Source organism: Procambarus clarkii, unplaced genomic scaffold (assembly GCF_040958095.1).
Source record: "Procambarus clarkii isolate CNS0578487 unplaced genomic scaffold, FALCON_Pclarkii_2.0 HiC_scaffold_148, whole genome shotgun sequence".
NCBI classification, from domain to species: domain Eukaryota; kingdom Metazoa; phylum Arthropoda; class Malacostraca; order Decapoda; family Cambaridae; genus Procambarus; species Procambarus clarkii.
In genome coordinates, this window is record NW_027189181.1 from 703428 (window position 1) to 724219 (window position 20792).

Below are 20792 nucleotides of genomic sequence, written 5' to 3' on the forward strand. Positions count from 1 at the left end.
CGACATTTCAGACATTTTGAAAACTGCAAGGGGGTTTGGGCAAAATATGACCCATCGCCAATTTCAGTAATTGGCATATTTTAGTTAAGAAACGTCGTAATTTGAAACTGAAAATAGGTGCAGAGTCAGAATTCGGCTCAAAAATCACGCTCAAGAGTCAAATTTCCGACATTTCAGACAATTTGAAAACTGCAGGGGGGGTTTGGGGAAAATATGACACATCGCCGATAACAGTAATTGGCATATTTTCGGTATGAAACGTCGTAATTTGAAACTGAAAATTGGTGCAGAGAGTCAGAATTCGTCTCAAAAATCACGCTCAGGAGTCAAATTTCCGACATTTCAGACATTTTGAAAACTGCAGGGGGGTTTTGGCAAAATATGACCCATCGCCGTTTACAGTAATTGGCATATTTTCGGTATGAAACGTCGTAATTTGAAACTGAAAATAGGTGCAGAAAGTCAGAATTCGGCTAAAAAATCATGCTCAGGAGTCAAATTTCCGACATTTCAGACATTTTAGAAACTGCAGGGGGGGTTTGGGCAAAATATGACTATCGCCGTTTTCAGTAATTGGCATATTTTAGGTATGAAACGTCGTAATTTGAAACTGAAAATAGGTGCAGAGAGTCAGAATTCGGCTCAAAAATCACGCTCAGGAGTAAAATTTCCGACATTTCAGACATTTTGAAAACTGCAGGGGGGTTTGGGCAAAATATGACCCATCGCCTTTGACAGTAATTGGCATATTTTCGGTATGAAACGTCGTAATTTGAAACTGAAAATAGGTGCAGAGAGTCAGAATTCGGATAAAAAATCACGCTCAGGAGTCAAATTTCCGGCATTTCAGACATTTTGAAAACTGCAGGGGGGTTTGGCCAAAATATGACCCATCGCTGTTTTCAGTAATTGGCATATTTTTTGATATGAAAAGTCATAATTTGAAACTGAAAATAGGCGCAGAGAGTCAGAATTCAGATAAAAAATAACGCTCAGGAGTCAAATTTCCGATATTTCAGACATTTTAAAAACTGCAGGGGGGTTTGGGCAAAGTATGACCCATCGCCGTTTTCAGTAATTGGCATATTTTTGGTATAAAAAGTCGTAATTTGAAATTGAAAATAGGTGCAGAGAGTCAGAATTCGGCTCAAAAATCACGCTCAGGAGTCAAATTTCCGACATTTCAGACATTTTAAAAAGTGCAGGGGAGTTTGGGCAAAATATGACCCATCGCCGTTTTCAGTAATTGCCTTATTTTAGGTATGAAACGTCGTAATTTAAAACTGAAAATAGGTGCAGAGAGTCAGAATTCGGCTCAAAAATCACGCTCAGGAGTCAAATTTCCGACATTTCAGACATTTTGAAAACTGCAAGGGGGTTTGGGCAAAATATGACCCATCGCCAATTTCAGTAATTGGCATATTTTAGGTATGAAACGTCGTAATTTGAAACTGAAAATAGGTACAGAAAGTCAGAATTCGGCTCAAAAATCACGCTCAGGAGTCAAATTTCCGACATTTCAGACATTTTAAAAACTGCAGGGGGGTTTGGGCAAAATATGACTATCGCGGTTTTCAGTACATGGCATATTTTAGGTATGAAACGTCGTAATTTGAAACTGAAAATAGGTGCAGAGAGTCAGAATTCGACTAAAAAATCACGCTCAGGAGTCAAATTTCCGACATTTCAGACATTTCGAAAACTGCAGGGGGGTTTGGGCAAAATATGACCCATCGCCGTTGACAGTAATTGGCATATTTTCGGTATGAAACGTCGTAATTTGAAACTGAAAATAGGTGCAGAGAGTCAGGATTTAGCTCAAAAATCACGCTCAGGAGTCAAATTTCTGACATTTGAGACATTTTGAAAACTGCAGGGGGGTTTGGGCAAAATATGACCCATCGCCGTTTTCAGTAATTGGCATATTTTCGGTATAAAAAGTCGTAATTTGAAACTGAAATTAGGTGCAGAGAGTCAGAATTCAGATAAAAAATCACGCTCAGGAGTCAAATTTCGGACATTTCAGACATTTTGAAAACTGCAGGGGGGTTTAGGCAAAATATGACCCATCGCCGTTTACAGTAATTGGCATATTTTCGGTATGAAACGTCGTAATTTGAAACTGAAGATAGGTGCAGAGAGTCAGAATTCGGATAAAAAATCACGCTCAGGAGTCAAATTTCCGGCAATTCAGACATTTTGAAAACTGCAGGGGGGTTTGGCCAAAATATGACCCATCGCCGTTTTCAGTAATTGGCATATTTTTGGTATAAAAAGTCGTAATTTGAAATTGAAAATAGGTGCAGAGAGTCAGAATTCGGCTCAAAAATCACGCTCAGGAGTCAAATTTCCGACATTTCAGACATTTTAAAAACTGCAGGGGAGTTTGGGCAAAATATGACCCATCGCCACTTTCAGTAATTGCCTTATTTTAGGAATGAAACGTCGTAATTTGAAACTGAAAATAGGTGCAGAGAGTCAAAATTCGGCTCAAAAATCACGCTCAGGAGTCAAATTTCCGACATTTCAGACATTTTGAAAACTGCAAGGGGGTTTGGGCAAAATATGACCCATCGCCAATTTCAGTAATTGGCATATTTTAGGTATGAAACGTCGTAATTTGAAACTGAAAATAAATGCAGAGTCAGAATTCGGCTCAAAAATCACACTCAGGAGTCAAATTTCCGGCATTTCAGACATTTTGAAATCGGCAGGGGGGTTTGGCCAAAATATGACCCATCGCGGTTTTCAGTAATTGGCATATTTTTTGGTATGAAAATTCATAATTTGAAACTGAAAATATGTGCAGAGAGTCAGAATTCGGATAAAAAATCACGCTCAGGAGTCAAATTTCCGACATTTCAGACATTTTAAAAACTGCAGGGGGGTTTGAGCAAAGTATGACCCATCGCCGTTTTCAGCAATTGGCATATTTTTGGTATAAAAAGTCGTAATTTGAAATTGAAAATAGGTGCAGAGAGTCAGAATTCGGCTCAAAAATCACGCTCAGGAGTCAAATTTCCGACATTTCAGACATTTTAAAAACTGCAGGGGAGATTGGGCAAAATATGACCCATCGCCGTTTTCAGTAATTGCCTTATTTTAGGTATAAACGTCGTAATTTAAAACTGAAAATAGGTGCAGAGTCAGAATTCGGCTCAAAAATCACGCTCAGGAGTCAAATTTCCGACATTTCCGACATTTTGAAAACTGCAAGGGGGTTTGGGCAAAATATGACCCATCGCCAATTTCAGTAATTGGCATATTTTAGTTATGAAACGTCGTAATTTGAAACTGAAAATAGGTGCAGAGTCAGAATTCGCCTCAAAAATCACGCTCAGGAGTCAAATTTCCGACATTTCAGACATTTTGAAAACTGCAGGGGGGGTTTGGGCAAAATATGACACATCGCCGTTTACAGTAATTGGCATATTTTCGGTATGAAACGTCGTAATTTGAAACTGAAAATAGGTGCAGAGAGTCAGAATTCGCCTCAAAAATCACGCTCAGGAGTCAAATTTCCGACATTTCAGACATTTTGAAAACTGCAGAGGGGTTTGGGCAAAATATGACCCATCGCAGTTTACAGTAATTGGCATATTTTCGGTATGAAACGTCGTAATTTGAAACTGAAAATAGGTGCAGAAAGTCAGAATTCGGCTAAAAAATCACGCTCAGGAGTCAAATGTCCGACATTTCAGACATTTTAAAAACTGCAGGGGGGTTTGGGCAAAATATGACTATCGCCGTTTTCAGTAATTGGCATATTTTAGGTATGAAACGTCGTAATTTGAAACTGAAAATAGGTGCAGAGAGTCAGAATTCGGATAAAAAATCACGCTCAGAAGTCAAATTTCCGACATTTCAGACATTTTGAAAACTGCAGGGGGGTTTGGGCAAAATATGACCCATCGCCTTTGACAGTAATTGGCATATTTTCGGTATGAAACGTCGTAATTTGAAACTGAAAATAGGTGCAGAGAGTCAGAATTCGGATAAAAAATCACGCTTAGGAGTAAAATTTCCGACATTTCAGACATTTTGAAAACTGCAAGGGGGTTTGGGCAAAATATGACCCATCGCCAATTTCAGTAATTGGCATATTTTAGGTATGAAACGTCGTAATTTGAAACTGAAAATAAATGCAGGGTCAGAATTCGGCTCAAAAATCACACTCAGGAGTCAAATTTCCGGCATTTCAGACATTTTGAAATCGGCAGGGGGGTTTGGCCAAAATATGACCCATCGCGGTTTTCAGTAATTGGCATATTTATTGGTATGAAAATTCATAATTTGAAACTGAAAATATGTGCAGAGAGTCAGAATTCGGATAAAAAATCACGCTCAGGAGTCAAATTTCCGACATTTCAGACATTTTAAAAACTGCAGGGGGGTTTGAGCAAAGTATGACCCATCGCCGTTTTCAGTAATTGGCATATTTTTGGTATAAAAAGTCGTAATTTGAAATTGAAAATAGGTGCAGAGAGTCAGAATTCGGCTCAAAAATCACGCTCAGGAATCAAATTTCCGACATTTCAGACATTTTAAAAACTGCAGGGGAGTATGGGCAAAATATGACCCATCGCCGTTTTCAGTAATTGCCTTATTTTAGGTATGAAACGTCGTAATTTAAAACTGAAAATAGGTGCAGAGTCAGAATTCGGCTCAAAAATCACGCTCAGGAGTCAAATTTCCGACATTTCCGACATTTTGAAAACTGCAAGGGGGTTTGGGCAAAATATGACCCATCGCCAATTTCAGTAATTGGCATATTTTAGTTATGAAACGTCGTAATTTGAAACTGAAAATAGGTGCAGAGTCAGAATTCGGCTCAAAAATCACGCTCAAGAGTCAAATTTCCGACATTTCAGACAATTTGAAAACTGCAGGGGGGGGTTTGGGGAAAATATGACACATCGCCGATAACAGTAATTGGCATATTTTCGGTATGAAACGTCGTAATTTGAAACTGAAAATTGGTGCAGAGAGTCAGAATTCGTCTCAAAAATCACGCTCAGGAGTCAAATTTCCGACATTTCAGACATTTTGAAAACTGCAGGGGGGTTTTGGCAAAATATGACCCATCGCCGTTTACAGTAATTGGCATATTTTCGGTATGAAACGTCGTAATTTGAAACTGAAAATAGGTGCAGAAAGTCAGAATTCGGCTAAAAAATCACGCTCAGGAGTCAAATTTCCGACATTTCAGACATTTTAGAAACTGCAGGGGGGGTTTGGGCAAAATATGACTATCGCCGTTTTCAGTAATTGGCATATTTTAGGTATGAAACGTCGTAATTTGAAACTGAAAATAGGTGCAGAGAGTCAGAATTCGGCTCAAAAATCACGCTCAGGAGTAAAATTTCCGACATTTCAGACATTTTGAAAACTGCAGGGGGGTTTGGGCAAAATATGACCCATCGCCTTTGACAGTAATTGGCATATTTTCGGTATGAAACGTCGTAATTTGAAACTGAAAATAGGTGCAGAGAGTCAGAATTCGGATAAAAAATCACGCTCAGGAGTCAAATTTCCGGCATTTCAGACATTTTGAAAACTGCAGGGGGGTTTGGCCAAAATATGACCCATCGCTGTTTTCAGTAATTGGCATATTTTTTGATATGAAAAGTCATAATTTGAAACTGAAAATAGGCGCAGAGAGTCATAATTCAGATAAAAAATAACGCTCAGGAGTCAAATTTCCGATATTTCAGACATTTTAAAAACTGCAGGGGGGTTTGGGCAAAGTATGACCCATCGCCGTTTTCAGTAATTGGCATATTTTTGGTATAAAAAGTCGTAATTTGAAATTGAAAATAGGTGCAGAGAGTCAGAATTCGGCTCAAAAATCACGCTCAGGAGTCAAATTTCCGACATTTCAGACATTTTAAAAAGTGCAGGGGAGTTTGGGCAAAATATGACCCATCGCCGTTTTCAGTAATTGCCTTATTTTAGGTATGAAACGTCGTAATTTAAAACTGAAAATAGGTGCAGAGAGTCAGAATTCGGCTCAAAAATCACGCTCAGGAGTCAAATTTCCGACATTTCAGACATTTTGAAAACTGCAAGGGGGTTTGGGCAAAATATGACCCATCGCCAATTTCAGTAATTGGCATATTTTAGGTATGAAACGTCGTAATTTGAAACTGAAAATAGGTACAGAAAGTCAGAATTCGGCTCAAAAATCACGCTCAGGAGTCAAATTTCCGACATTTCAGACATTTTAAAAACTGCAGGGGGGTTTGGGCAAAATATGACTATCGCGGTTTTCAGTACATGGCATATTTTAGGTATGAAACGTCGTAATTTGAAACTGAAAATAGGTGCAGAGAGTCAGAATTCGACTAAAAAATCACGCTCAGGAGTCAAATTTCCGACATTTCAGACATTTCGAAAACTGCAGGGGGGGTTTGGGCAAAATATGACACATCGCCGTTTACAGTAATTGGCATATTTTCGGTATGAAACGTCGTAATTTGAAACTGAAAATAGGTGCAGAGAGTCAGGATTTAGCTCAAAAATCACGCTCAGGAGTCAAATTTCTGACATTTGAGACATTTTGAAAACTGCAGGGGGGTTTGGGCAAAATATGACCCATCGCCGTTTTCAGTAATTGGCATATTTTCGGTATAAAAAGTCGTAATTTGAAACTGAAATTAGGTGCAGAGAGTCAGAATTCAGATAAAAAATCACGCTCAGGAGTCAAATTTCGGACATTTCAGACATTTTGAAAACTGCAGGGGGGTTTAGGCAAAATATGACCCATCGCCGTTTACAGTAATTGGCATATTTTCGGTATGAAACGTCGTAATTTGAAACTGAAGATAGGTGCAGAGAGTCAGAATTCGGATAAAAAATCACGCTCAGGAGTCAAATTTCCGGCAATTCAGACATTTCGAAAACTGCAGGGGGGTTTGGCCAAAATATGACCCATCGCCGTTTTCAGTAATTGGCATATTTTTGGTATAAAAAGTCGTAATTTGAAATTGAAAATAGGTGCAGAGAGTCAGAATTCGGCTCAAAAATCACGCTCAGGAGTCAAATTTCCGACATTTCAGACATTTTAAAAACTGCAGGGGAGTTTGGGCAAAATATGACCCATCGCCACTTTCAGTAATTGCCTTATTTTAGGAATGAAACGTCGTAATTTGAAACTGAAAATAGGTGCAGAGAGTCAAAATTCGGCTCAAAAATCACGCTCAGGAGTCAAATTTCCGACATTTCAGACATTTTGAAAACTGCAGGGGGGTTTGGGCAAAATATGACCCATCGCCTTTGACAGTAATTGGCATATTTTCGGTATGAAACGTCGTAATTTGAAACTGAAAATAGGTGCAGAGAGTCAGAATTCGGATAAAAAATCACGCTTAGGAGTAAAATTTCCGACATTTCAGACATTTTGAAAACTGCAAGGGGGTTTGGGCAAAATATGACTATCGCCGTTTTCAGTAATTGGCATATTTTAGGTATGAAACGTCGTAATTTGAAACTGAAAATAGGTGCAGAGAGTCAGAATTCGGATAAAAAATCACGCTCAGAAGTCAAATTTCCGACATTTCAGACATTTTGAAAACTGCAGGGGGGTTTGGGCAAAATATGACCCATCGCCTTTGACAGTAATTGGCATATTTTCGGTATGAAACGTCGTAATTTGAAACTGAAAATAGGTGCAGAGAGTCAGAATTCGGATAAAAAATCACGCTTAGGAGTAAAATTTCCGACATTTCAGACATTTTGAAAACTGCAAGGGGGTTTGGGCAAAATATGACCCATCGCCAATTTCAGTAATTGGCATATTTTAGGTATGAAACGTCGTAATTTGAAACTGAAAATAAATGCAGGGTCAGAATTCGGCTCAAAAATCACACTCAGGAGTCAAATTTCCGGCATTTCAGACATTTTGAAATCGGCAGGGGGGTTTGGCCAAAATATGACCCATCGCGGTTTTCAGTAATTGGCATATTTATTGGTATGAAAATTCATAATTTGAAACTGAAAATATGTGCAGAGAGTCAGAATTCGGATAAAAAATCACGCTCAGGAGTCAAATTTCCGACATTTCAGACATTTTAAAAACTGCAGGGGGGTTTGAGCAAAGTATGACCCATCGCCGTTTTCAGTAATTGGCATATTTTTGGTATAAAAAGTCGTAATTTGAAATTGAAAATAGGTGCAGAGAGTCAGAATTCGGCTCAAAAATCACGCTCAGGAATCAAATTTCCGACATTTCAGACATTTTAAAAACTGCAGGGGAGTATGGGCAAAATATGACCCATCGCCGTTTTCAGTAATTGCCTTATTTTAGGTATGAAACGTCGTAATTTAAAACTGAAAATAGGTGCAGAGTCAGAATTCGGCTCAAAAATCACGCTCAGGAGTCAAATTTCCGACATTTCCGACATTTTGAAAACTGCAAGGGGGTTTGGGCAAAATATGACCCATCGCCAATTTCAGTAATTGGCATATTTTAGTTATGAAACGTCGTAATTTGAAACTGAAAATAGGTGCAGAGTCAGAATTCGGCTCAAAAATCACGCTCAAGAGTCAAATTTCCGACATTTCAGACAATTTGAAAACTGCAGGGGGGGGTTTGGGGAAAATATGACACATCGCCGATAACAGTAATTGGCATATTTTCGGTATGAAACGTCGTAATTTGAAACTGAAAATTGGTGCAGAGAGTCAGAATTCGTCTCAAAAATCACGCTCAGGAGTCAAATTTCCGACATTTCAGACATTTTGAAAACTGCAGGGGGGTTTTGGCAAAATATGACCCATCGCCGTTTACAGTAATTGGCATATTTTCGGTATGAAACGTCGTAATTTGAAACTGAAAATAGGTGCAGAAAGTCAGAATTCGGCTAAAAAATCACGCTCAGGAGTCAAATTTCCGACATTTCAGACATTTTAGAAACTGCAGGGGGGGTTTGGGCAAAATATGACTATCGCCGTTTTCAGTAATTGGCATATTTTAGGTATGAAACGTCGTAATTTGAAACTGAAAATAGGTGCAGAGAGTCAGAATTCGGCTCAAAAATCACGCTCAGGAGTAAAATTTCCGACATTTCAGACATTTTGAAAACTGCAGGGGGGTTTGGGCAAAATATGACCCATCGCCTTTGACAGTAATTGGCATATTTTCGGTATGAAACGTCGTAATTTGAAACTGAAAATAGGTGCAGAGAGTCAGAATTCGGATAAAAAATCACGCTCAGGAGTCAAATTTCCGGCATTTCAGACATTTTGAAAACTGCAGGGGGGTTTGGCCAAAATATGACCCATCGCTGTTTTCAGTAATTGGCATATTTTTTGATATGAAAAGTCATAATTTGAAACTGAAAATAGGCGCAGAGAGTCATAATTCAGATAAAAAATAACGCTCAGGAGTCAAATTTCCGATATTTCAGACATTTTAAAAACTGCAGGGGGGTTTGGGCAAAGTATGACCCATCGCCGTTTTCAGTAATTGGCATATTTTTGGTATAAAAAGTCGTAATTTGAAATTGAAAATAGGTGCAGAGAGTCAGAATTCGGCTCAAAAATCACGCTCAGGAGTCAAATTTCCGACATTTCAGACATTTTAAAAAGTGCAGGGGAGTTTGGGCAAAATATGACCCATCGCCGTTTTCAGTAATTGCCTTATTTTAGGTATGAAACGTCGTAATTTAAAACTGAAAATAGGTGCAGAGAGTCAGAATTCGGCTCAAAAATCACGCTCAGGAGTCAAATTTCCGACATTTCAGACATTTTGAAAACTGCAAGGGGGTTTGGGCAAAATATGACCCATCGCCAATTTCAGTAATTGGCATATTTTAGGTATGAAACGTCGTAATTTGAAACTGAAAATAGGTACAGAAAGTCAGAATTCGGCTCAAAAATCACGCTCAGGAGTCAAATTTCCGACATTTCAGACATTTTAAAAACTGCAGGGGGGTTTGGGCAAAATATGACTATCGCGGTTTTCAGTACATGGCATATTTTAGGTATGAAACGTCGTAATTTGAAACTGAAAATAGGTGCAGAGAGTCAGAATTCGACTAAAAAATCACGCTCAGGAGTCAAATTTCCGACATTTCAGACATTTCGAAAACTGCAGGGGGGGTTTGGGCAAAATATGACACATCGCCGTTTACAGTAATTGGCATATTTTCGGTATGAAACGTCGTAATTTGAAACTGAAAATAGGTGCAGAGAGTCAGGATTTAGCTCAAAAATCACGCTCAGGAGTCAAATTTCTGACATTTGAGACATTTTGAAAACTGCAGGGGGGTTTGGGCAAAATATGACCCATCGCCGTTTTCAGTAATTGGCATATTTTCGGTATAAAAAGTCGTAATTTGAAACTGAAATTAGGTGCAGAGAGTCAGAATTCAGATAAAAAATCACGCTCAGGAGTCAAATTTCGGACATTTCAGACATTTTGAAAACTGCAGGGGGGTTTAGGCAAAATATGACCCATCGCCGTTTACAGTAATTGGCATATTTTCGGTATGAAACGTCGTAATTTGAAACTGAAGATAGGTGCAGAGAGTCAGAATTCGGATAAAAAATCACGCTCAGGAGTCAAATTTCCGGCAATTCAGACATTTCGAAAACTGCAGGGGGGTTTGGCCAAAATATGACCCATCGCCGTTTTCAGTAATTGGCATATTTTTGGTATAAAAAGTCGTAATTTGAAATTGAAAATAGGTGCAGAGAGTCAGAATTCGGCTCAAAAATCACGCTCAGGAGTCAAATTTCCGACATTTCAGACATTTTAAAAACTGCAGGGGAGTTTGGGCAAAATATGACCCATCGCCACTTTCAGTAATTGCCTTATTTTAGGAATGAAACGTCGTAATTTGAAACTGAAAATAGGTGCAGAGAGTCAAAATTCGGCTCAAAAATCACGCTCAGGAGTCAAATTTCCGACATTTCAGACATTTTGAAAACTGCAGGGGGGTTTGGGCAAAATATGACCCATCGCCTTTGACAGTAATTGGCATATTTTCGGTATGAAACGTCGTAATTTGAAACTGAAAATAGGTGCAGAGAGTCAGAATTCGGATAAAAAATCACGCTTAGGAGTAAAATTTCCGACATTTCAGACATTTTGAAAACTGCAAGGGGGTTTGGGCAAAATATGACCCATCGCCAATTTCAGTAATTGGCATATTTTAGGTATGAAACGTCGTAATTTGAAACTGAAAATAAATGCAGGGTCAGAATTCGGCTCAAAAATCACACTCAGGAGTCAAATTTCCGGCATTTCAGACATTTTGAAATCGGCAGGGGGGTTTGGCCAAAATATGACCCATCGCGGTTTTCAGTAATTGGCATATTTATTGGTATGAAAATTCATAATTTGAAACTGAAAATATGTGCAGAGAGTCAGAATTCGGATAAAAAATCACGCTCAGGAGTCAAATTTCCGACATTTCAGACATTTTAAAAACTGCAGGGGGGTTTGAGCAAAGTATGACCCATCGCCGTTTTCAGTAATTGGCATATTTTAGGTATGAAACGTCGTAATTTAAAACTGAAAATAGGTGCAGAGAGTCAGAATTCGGCTCAAAAATCACGCTCAGGAGTCAAATTTCCGACATTTCCGACATTTTGAAAACTGCAAGGGGGTTTGGGCAAAATATGACCCATCGCCAATTTCAGTAATTGGCATATTTTAGTTATGAAACGTCGTAATTTGAAACTGAAAATAGGTGCAGAGTCAGAATTCGGCTCAAAAATCACGCTCAAGAGTCAAATTTCCGACATTTCAGACAATTTGAAAACTGCAGGGGGGGGTTTGGGGAAAATATGACACATCGCCGATAACAGTAATTGGCATATTTTCGGTATGAAACGTCGTAATTTGAAACTGAAAATTGGTGCAGAGAGTCAGAATTCGTCTCAAAAATCACGCTCAGGAGTCAAATTTCCGACATTTCAGACATTTTGAAAACTGCAGGGGGGTTTTGGCAAAATATGACCCATCGCCGTTTACAGTAATTGGCATATTTTCGGTATGAAACGTCGTAATTTGAAACTGAAAATAGGTGCAGAAAGTCAGAATTCGGCTAAAAAATCACGCTCAGGAGTCAAATTTCCGACATTTCAGACATTTTAGAAACTGCAGGGGGGGTTTGGGCAAAATATGACTATCGCCGTTTTCAGTAATTGGCATATTTTAGGTATGAAACGTCGTAATTTGAAACTGAAAATAGGTGCAGAGAGTCAGAATTCGGCTCAAAAATCACGCTCAGGAGTAAAATTTCCGACATTTCAGACATTTTGAAAACTGCAGGGGGGTTTGGGCAAAATATGACCCATCGCCTTTGACAGTAATTGGCATATTTTCGGTATGAAACGTCGTAATTTGAAACTGAAAATAGGTGCAGAGAGTCAGAATTCGGATAAAAAATCACGCTCAGGAGTCAAATTTCCGGCATTTCAGACATTTTGAAAACTGCAGGGGGGTTTGGCCAAAATATGACCCATCGCTGTTTTCAGTAATTGGCATATTTTTTGATATGAAAAGTCATAATTTGAAACTGAAAATAGGCGCAGAGAGTCATAATTCAGATAAAAAATAACGCTCAGGAGTCAAATTTCCGATATTTCAGACATTTTAAAAACTGCAGGGGGGTTTGGGCAAAGTATGACCCATCGCCGTTTTCAGTAATTGGCATATTTTTGGTATAAAAAGTCGTAATTTGAAATTGAAAATAGGTGCAGAGAGTCAGAATTCGGCTCAAAAATCACGCTCAGGAGTCAAATTTCCGACATTTCAGACATTTTAAAAAGTGCAGGGGAGTTTGGGCAAAATATGACCCATCGCCGTTTTCAGTAATTGCCTTATTTTAGGTATGAAACGTCGTAATTTAAAACTGAAAATAGGTGCAGAGAGTCAGAATTCGGCTCAAAAATCACGCTCAGGAGTCAAATTTCCGACATTTCAGACATTTTGAAAACTGCAAGGGGGTTTGGGCAAAATATGACCCATCGCCAATTTCAGTAATTGGCATATTTTAGGTATGAAACGTCGTAATTTGAAACTGAAAATAGGTACAGAAAGTCAGAATTCGGCTCAAAAATCACGCTCAGGAGTCAAATTTCCGACATTTCAGACATTTTAAAAACTGCAGGGGGGTTTGGGCAAAATATGACTATCGCGGTTTTCAGTACATGGCATATTTTAGGTATGAAACGTCGTAATTTGAAACTGAAAATAGGTGCAGAGAGTCAGAATTCGACTAAAAAATCACGCTCAGGAGTCAAATTTCCGACATTTCAGACATTTCGAAAACTGCAGGGGGGGTTTGGGCAAAATATGACACATCGCCGTTTACAGTAATTGGCATATTTTCGGTATGAAACGTCGTAATTTGAAACTGAAAATAGGTGCAGAGAGTCAGGATTTAGCTCAAAAATCACGCTCAGGAGTCAAATTTCTGACATTTGAGACATTTTGAAAACTGCAGGGGGGTTTGGGCAAAATATGACCCATCGCCGTTTTCAGTAATTGGCATATTTTCGGTATAAAAAGTCGTAATTTGAAACTGAAATTAGGTGCAGAGAGTCAGAATTCAGATAAAAAATCACGCTCAGGAGTCAAATTTCGGACATTTCAGACATTTTGAAAACTGCAGGGGGGTTTAGGCAAAATATGACCCATCGCCGTTTACAGTAATTGGCATATTTTCGGTATGAAACGTCGTAATTTGAAACTGAAGATAGGTGCAGAGAGTCAGAATTCGGATAAAAAATCACGCTCAGGAGTCAAATTTCCGGCAATTCAGACATTTCGAAAACTGCAGGGGGGTTTGGCCAAAATATGACCCATCGCCGTTTTCAGTAATTGGCATATTTTTGGTATAAAAAGTCGTAATTTGAAATTGAAAATAGGTGCAGAGAGTCAGAATTCGGCTCAAAAATCACGCTCAGGAGTCAAATTTCCGACATTTCAGACATTTTAAAAACTGCAGGGGAGTTTGGGCAAAATATGACCCATCGCCACTTTCAGTAATTGCCTTATTTTAGGAATGAAACGTCGTAATTTGAAACTGAAAATAGGTGCAGAGAGTCAAAATTCGGCTCAAAAATCACGCTCAGGAGTCAAATTTCCGACATTTCAGACATTTTGAAAACTGCAGGGGGGTTTGGGCAAAATATGACCCATCGCCTTTGACAGTAATTGGCATATTTTCGGTATGAAACGTCGTAATTTGAAACTGAAAATAGGTGCAGAGAGTCAGAATTCGGATAAAAAATCACGCTTAGGAGTAAAATTTCCGACATTTCAGACATTTTGAAAACTGCAAGGGGGTTTGGGCAAAATATGACCCATCGCCAATTTCAGTAATTGGCATATTTTAGGTATGAAACGTCGTAATTTGAAACTGAAAATAAATGCAGGGTCAGAATTCGGCTCAAAAATCACACTCAGGAGTCAAATTTCCGGCATTTCAGACATTTTGAAATCGGCAGGGGGGTTTGGCCAAAATATGACCCATCGCGGTTTTCAGTAATTGGCATATTTATTGGTATGAAAATTCATAATTTGAAACTGAAAATATGTGCAGAGAGTCAGAATTCGGATAAAAAATCACGCTCAGGAGTCAAATTTCCGACATTTCAGACATTTTAAAAACTGCAGGGGGGTTTGAGCAAAGTATGACCCATCGCCGTTTTCAGTAATTGGCATATTTTTGGTATAAAAAGTCGTAATTTGAAATTGAAAATAGGTGCAGAGAGTCAGAATTCGGCTCAAAAATCACGCTCAGGAATCAAATTTCCGACATTTCAGACATTTTAAAAACTGCAGGGGAGTATGGGCAAAATATGACCCATCGCCGTTTTCAGTAATTGCCTTATTTTAGGTATGAAACGTCGTAATTTAAAACTGAAAATAGGTGCAGAGTCAGAATTCGGCTCAAAAATCACGCTCAGGAGTCAAATTTCCGACATTTCCGACATTTTGAAAACTGCAAGGGGGTTTGGGCAAAATATGACCCATCGCCAATTTCAGTAATTGGCATATTTTAGTTATGAAACGTCGTAATTTGAAACTGAAAATAGGTGCAGAGTCAGAATTCGGCTCAAAAATCACGCTCAAGAGTCAAATTTCCGACATTTCAGACAATTTGAAAACTGCAGGGGGGGGTTTGGGGAAAATATGACACATCGCCGATAACAGTAATTGGCATATTTTCGGTATGAAACGTCGTAATTTGAAACTGAAAATTGGTGCAGAGAGTCAGAATTCGTCTCAAAAATCACGCTCAGGAGTCAAATTTCCGACATTTCAGACATTTTGAAAACTGCAGGGGGGTTTTGGCAAAATATGACCCATCGCCGTTTACAGTAATTGGCATATTTTCGGTATGAAACGTCGTAATTTGAAACTGAAAATAGGTGCAGAAAGTCAGAATTCGGCTAAAAAATCACGCTCAGGAGTCAAATTTCCGACATTTCAGACATTTTAGAAACTGCAGGGGGGGTTTGGGCAAAATATGACTATCGCCGTTTTCAGTAATTGGCATATTTTAGGTATGAAACGTCGTAATTTGAAACTGAAAATAGGTGCAGAGAGTCAGAATTCGGCTCAAAAATCACGCTCAGGAGTAAAATTTCCGACATTTCAGACATTTTGAAAACTGCAGGGGGGTTTGGGCAAAATATGACCCATCGCCTTTGACAGTAATTGGCATATTTTCGGTATGAAACGTCGTAATTTGAAACTGAAAATAGGTGCAGAGAGTCAGAATTCGGATAAAAAATCACGCTCAGGAGTCAAATTTCCGGCATTTCAGACATTTTGAAAACTGCAGGGGGGTTTGGCCAAAATATGACCCATCGCTGTTTTCAGTAATTGGCATATTTTTTGATATGAAAAGTCATAATTTGAAACTGAAAATAGGCGCAGAGAGTCATAATTCAGATAAAAAATAACGCTCAGGAGTCAAATTTCCGATATTTCAGACATTTTAAAAACTGCAGGGGGGTTTGGGCAAAGTATGACCCATCGCCGTTTTCAGTAATTGGCATATTTTTGGTATAAAAAGTCGTAATTTGAAATTGAAAATAGGTGCAGAGAGTCAGAATTCGGCTCAAAAATCACGCTCAGGAGTCAAATTTCCGACATTTCAGACATTTTAAAAAGTGCAGGGGAGTTTGGGCAAAATATGACCCATCGCCGTTTTCAGTAATTGCCTTATTTTAGGTATGAAACGTCGTAATTTAAAACTGAAAATAGGTGCAGAGAGTCAGAATTCGGCTCAAAAATCACGCTCAGGAGTCAAATTTCCGACATTTCAGACATTTTGAAAACTGCAAGGGGGTTTGGGCAAAATATGACCCATCGCCAATTTCAGTAATTGGCATATTTTAGGTATGAAACGTCGTAATTTGAAACTGAAAATAGGTACAGAAAGTCAGAATTCGGCTCAAAAATCACGCTCAGGAGTCAAATTTCCGACATTTCAGACATTTTAAAAACTGCAGGGGGGTTTGGGCAAAATATGACTATCGCGGTTTTCAGTACATGGCATATTTTAGGTATGAAACGTCGTAATTTGAAACTGAAAATAGGTGCAGAGAGTCAGAATTCGACTAAAAAATCACGCTCAGGAGTCAAATTTCCGACATTTCAGACATTTCGAAAACTGCAGGGGGGGTTTGGGCAAAATATGACACATCGCCGTTTACAGTAATTGGCATATTTTCGGTATGAAACGTCGTAATTTGAAACTGAAAATAGGTGCAGAGAGTCAGGATTTAGCTCAAAAATCACGCTCAGGAGTCAAATTTCTGACATTTGAGACATTTTGAAAACTGCAGGGGGGTTTGGGCAAAATATGACCCATCGCCGTTTTCAGTAATTGGCATATTTTCGGTATAAAAAGTCGTAATTTGAAACTGAAATTAGGTGCAGAGAGTCAGAATTCAGATAAAAAATCACGCTCAGGAGTCAAATTTCGGACATTTCAGACATTTTGAAAACTGCAGGGGGGTTTAGGCAAAATATGACCCATCGCCGTTTACAGTAATTGGCATATTTTCGGTATGAAACGTCGTAATTTGAAACTGAAGATAGGTGCAGAGAGTCAGAATTCGGCTCAAAAATTACGCTCAGGAGTCAAATTTCCGACATTTCAGACATTTCGAAAACTGCAGGGGGGTTTGGCCAAAATATGACCCATCGCCGTTTTCAGTAATTGGCATATTTTTGGTATAAAAAGTCGTAATTTGAAATTGAAAATAGGTGCAGAGAGTCAGAATTCGGCTCAAAAATTACGCTCAGGAGTCAAATTTCCGACATTTCAGACATTTTAAAAACTGCAGGGGAGTTTGGGCAAAATATGACCCATCGCCACTTTCAGTAATTGCCTTATTTTAGGAATGAAACGTCGTAATTTGAAACTGAAAATAGGTGCAGAGAGTCAAAATTCGGCTCAAAAATCACGCTCAGGAGTCAAATTTCCGACATTTCAGACATTTTGAAAACTGCAAGGGGGTTTGGGCAAAATATGACCCATCGCCAATTTCAGTAATTGGCATATTTTAGGTATGAAACGTCGTAATTTGAAACTGAAAATAAATGCAGAGTCAGAATTCGGCTCAAAAATCACACTCAGGAGTCAAATTTCCGGCATTTCAGACATTTTGAAATCGGCAGGGGGGTTTGGCCAAAATATGACCCATCGCGGTTTTCAGTAATTGGCATATTTTTTGGTATGAAAATTCATAATTTGAAACTGAAAATATGTGCAGAGAGTCAGAATTCGGATAAAAAATCACGCTCAGGAGTCAAATTTCCGACATTTCAGACATTTTAAAAACTGCAGGGGGGGTTTGAGCAAAGTATGACCCATCGCCGTTTTCAGCAATTGGCATATTTTTGGTATAAAAAGTCGTAATTTGAAATTGAAAATAGGTGCAGAGAGTCAGAATTCGGCTCAAAAATCACGCTCAGGAGTCAAATTTCCGACATTTCAGACATTTTAAAAACTGCAGGGGAGATTGGGCAAAATATGACCCATCGCCGTTTTCAGTAATTGCCTTATTTTAGGTATAAACGTCGTAATTTAAAACTGAAAATAGGTGCAGAGTCAGAATTCGGCTCAAAAATCACGCTCAGGAGTCAAATTTCCGACATTTCCGACATTTTGAAAACTGCAAGGGGGTTTGGGCAAAATATGACCCATCGCCAATTTCAGTAATTGGCATATTTTAGTTATGAAACGTCGTAATTTGAAACTGAAAATAGGTGCAGAGTCAGAATTCGCCTCAAAAATCACGCTCAGGAGTCAAATTTCCGACATTTCAGACATTTTGAAAACTGCAGGGGGGGTTTGGGCAAAATATGACACATCGCCGTTTACAGTAATTGGCATATTTTCGGTATGAAACGTCGTAATTTGAAACTGAAAATAGGTGCAGAGAGTCAGAATTCGCCTCAAAAATCACGCTCAGGAGTCAAATTTCCGACATTTCAGACATTTTGAAAACTGCAGAAGGGTTTGGGCAAAATATGACCCATCGCAGTTTACAGTAATTGGCATATTTTCGGTATGAAACGTCGTAATTTGAAACTGAAAATAGGTGCAGAAAGTCAGAATTCGGCTAAAAAATCACGCTCAGGAGTCAAATGTCCGACATTTCAGACATTTTAAAAACTGCAGGGGGGTTTGGGCAAAATATGACTATCGCCGTTTTCAGTAATTGGCATATTTTAGGTATGAAACGTCGTAATTTGAAACTGAAAATAGGTGCAGAGAGTCAGAATTCGGATAAAAAATCACGCTCAGAAGTCAAATTTCCGACATTTCAGACATTTTGAAAACTGCAGGGGGGTTTGGGCAAAATATGACCCATCGCCTTTGACAGTAATTGGCATATTTTCGGTATGAAACGTCGTAATTTGAAACTGAAAATAGGTGCAGAGAGTCAGAATTCGGATAAAAAATCACGCTTAGGAGTAAAATTTTCGACATTTCAGACATTTTGAAAACTGCAAGGGGGTTTGGGCAAAATATGACCCATCGCCAATTTCAGTAATTGGCATATTTTAGGTATGAAACGTCGTAATTTGAAACTGAAAATAAATGCAGGGTCAGAATTCGGCTCAAAAATCACACTCAGGAGTCAAATTTCCGGCATTTCAGACATTTTGAAATCGGCAGGGGGGTTTGGCCAAAATATGACCCATCGCGGTTTTCAGTAATTGGCATATTTTTTGGTATGAAAATTCATAATTTGAAACTGAAAATATGTGCAGAGAGTCAGAATTCGGATAAAAAATCACGCTCAGGAGTCAAATTTCCGACATTTCAGACATTTTAAAAACTGCAGGGGGGTTTGAGCAAAGTATGACCCATCGCCGTTTTCAGTAATTGGCATATTTTTGGTATAAAAAGTCGTAATTTGAAATTGAAAATAGGTGCAGAGAGTCAGAATTCGGCTCAAAAATCACGCTCAGGAATCAAATTTCCGACATTTCAGACATTTTAAAAACTGCAGGGGAGTATGGGCAAAATATGACCCATCGCCGTTTTCAGTAATTGCCTTATTTTAGGTATGAAACGTCGTAATTTAAAACTGAAAATAGGTGCAGAGTCAGAATTCGGCTCAAAAATCACGCTCAGGAGTCAAATTTCCGACATTTCCGACATTTTGAAAACTGCAAGGGGGTTTGGGCAAAATATGACCCATCGCCAATTTCAGTAATTGGCATATTTTAGTTATGAAACGTCGTAATTTGAAACTGAAAATAGGTGCAGAGTCAGAATTCGGCTCAAAAATCACGCTCAAGAGTCAAATTTCCGACATTTCAGACAATTTGAAAACTGCAGGGGGGGTTTGGGCAAAATATGACACATCGCCGTTTACAGTAATTGGCATATTTTCGGTATGAAACGTCGTAATTTGAAACTGAAAATAGGTGCAGAGAGTCAGAATTCGCCTCAAAAATCACGCTCAGGAGTCAAATTTCCGACATTTCAGACATTTTGAAAACTGCAGAGGGGTTTGGGCAAAATATGACCCATCGCAGTTTACAGTAATTGGCATATTTTCGGTATGAAACGTCGTAATTTGAAACTGAAAATAGGTGCAGAAAGTCAGAATTCGGCTAAAAAATCACGCTCAGGAGTCAAATGTCCGACATTTCAGACATTTTAAAAACTGCAGGGGGGTTTGGGCAAAATATGACTATCGCCGTTTTCAGTAATTGGCATATTTTAGGTATGAAACGTCGTAATTTGAAACTGAAAATAGGTGCAGAGAGTCAGAATTCGGATAAAAAATCACGCTCAGAAGTCAAATTTCCGACAATTCAGACATTTTGAAAACTGCAGGGGGGTTTGGGCAAAATATGACCCATCGCCTTTGACAGTAATTGGCATATTTTCGGTATGAAACGTCGTAATTTGAAACTGAAAATAGGTGCAGAGAGTCAGAATTCGGATAAAAAATCACGCTTAGGAGTCAAATTTCCGGCATTTCAGACATTTTGAAAACTGCAGGGGGGTTTGGCCAAAATATGACCCATCGCTGTTTTCAGTAATTGGCATATTTTTTGATATGAAAAGTCATAATTTGAAACTGAAAATAGGTGCAGAGTGTCAGAATTCAGATAAAAAATAACGCTCAGGAGTCAAATTTCCGACATTTCCGACATTTTAAAAACTGCAGGGGGGTTTGGGCAAAGTATGACCCATCGCCGTTTTCAGTAATTGGCATATTTTTGGTATAAAAAGTCGTAATTTGAAATTGAAAATAGGTGCAGAGAGTCAGAATTCGGCTCAAAAATCACG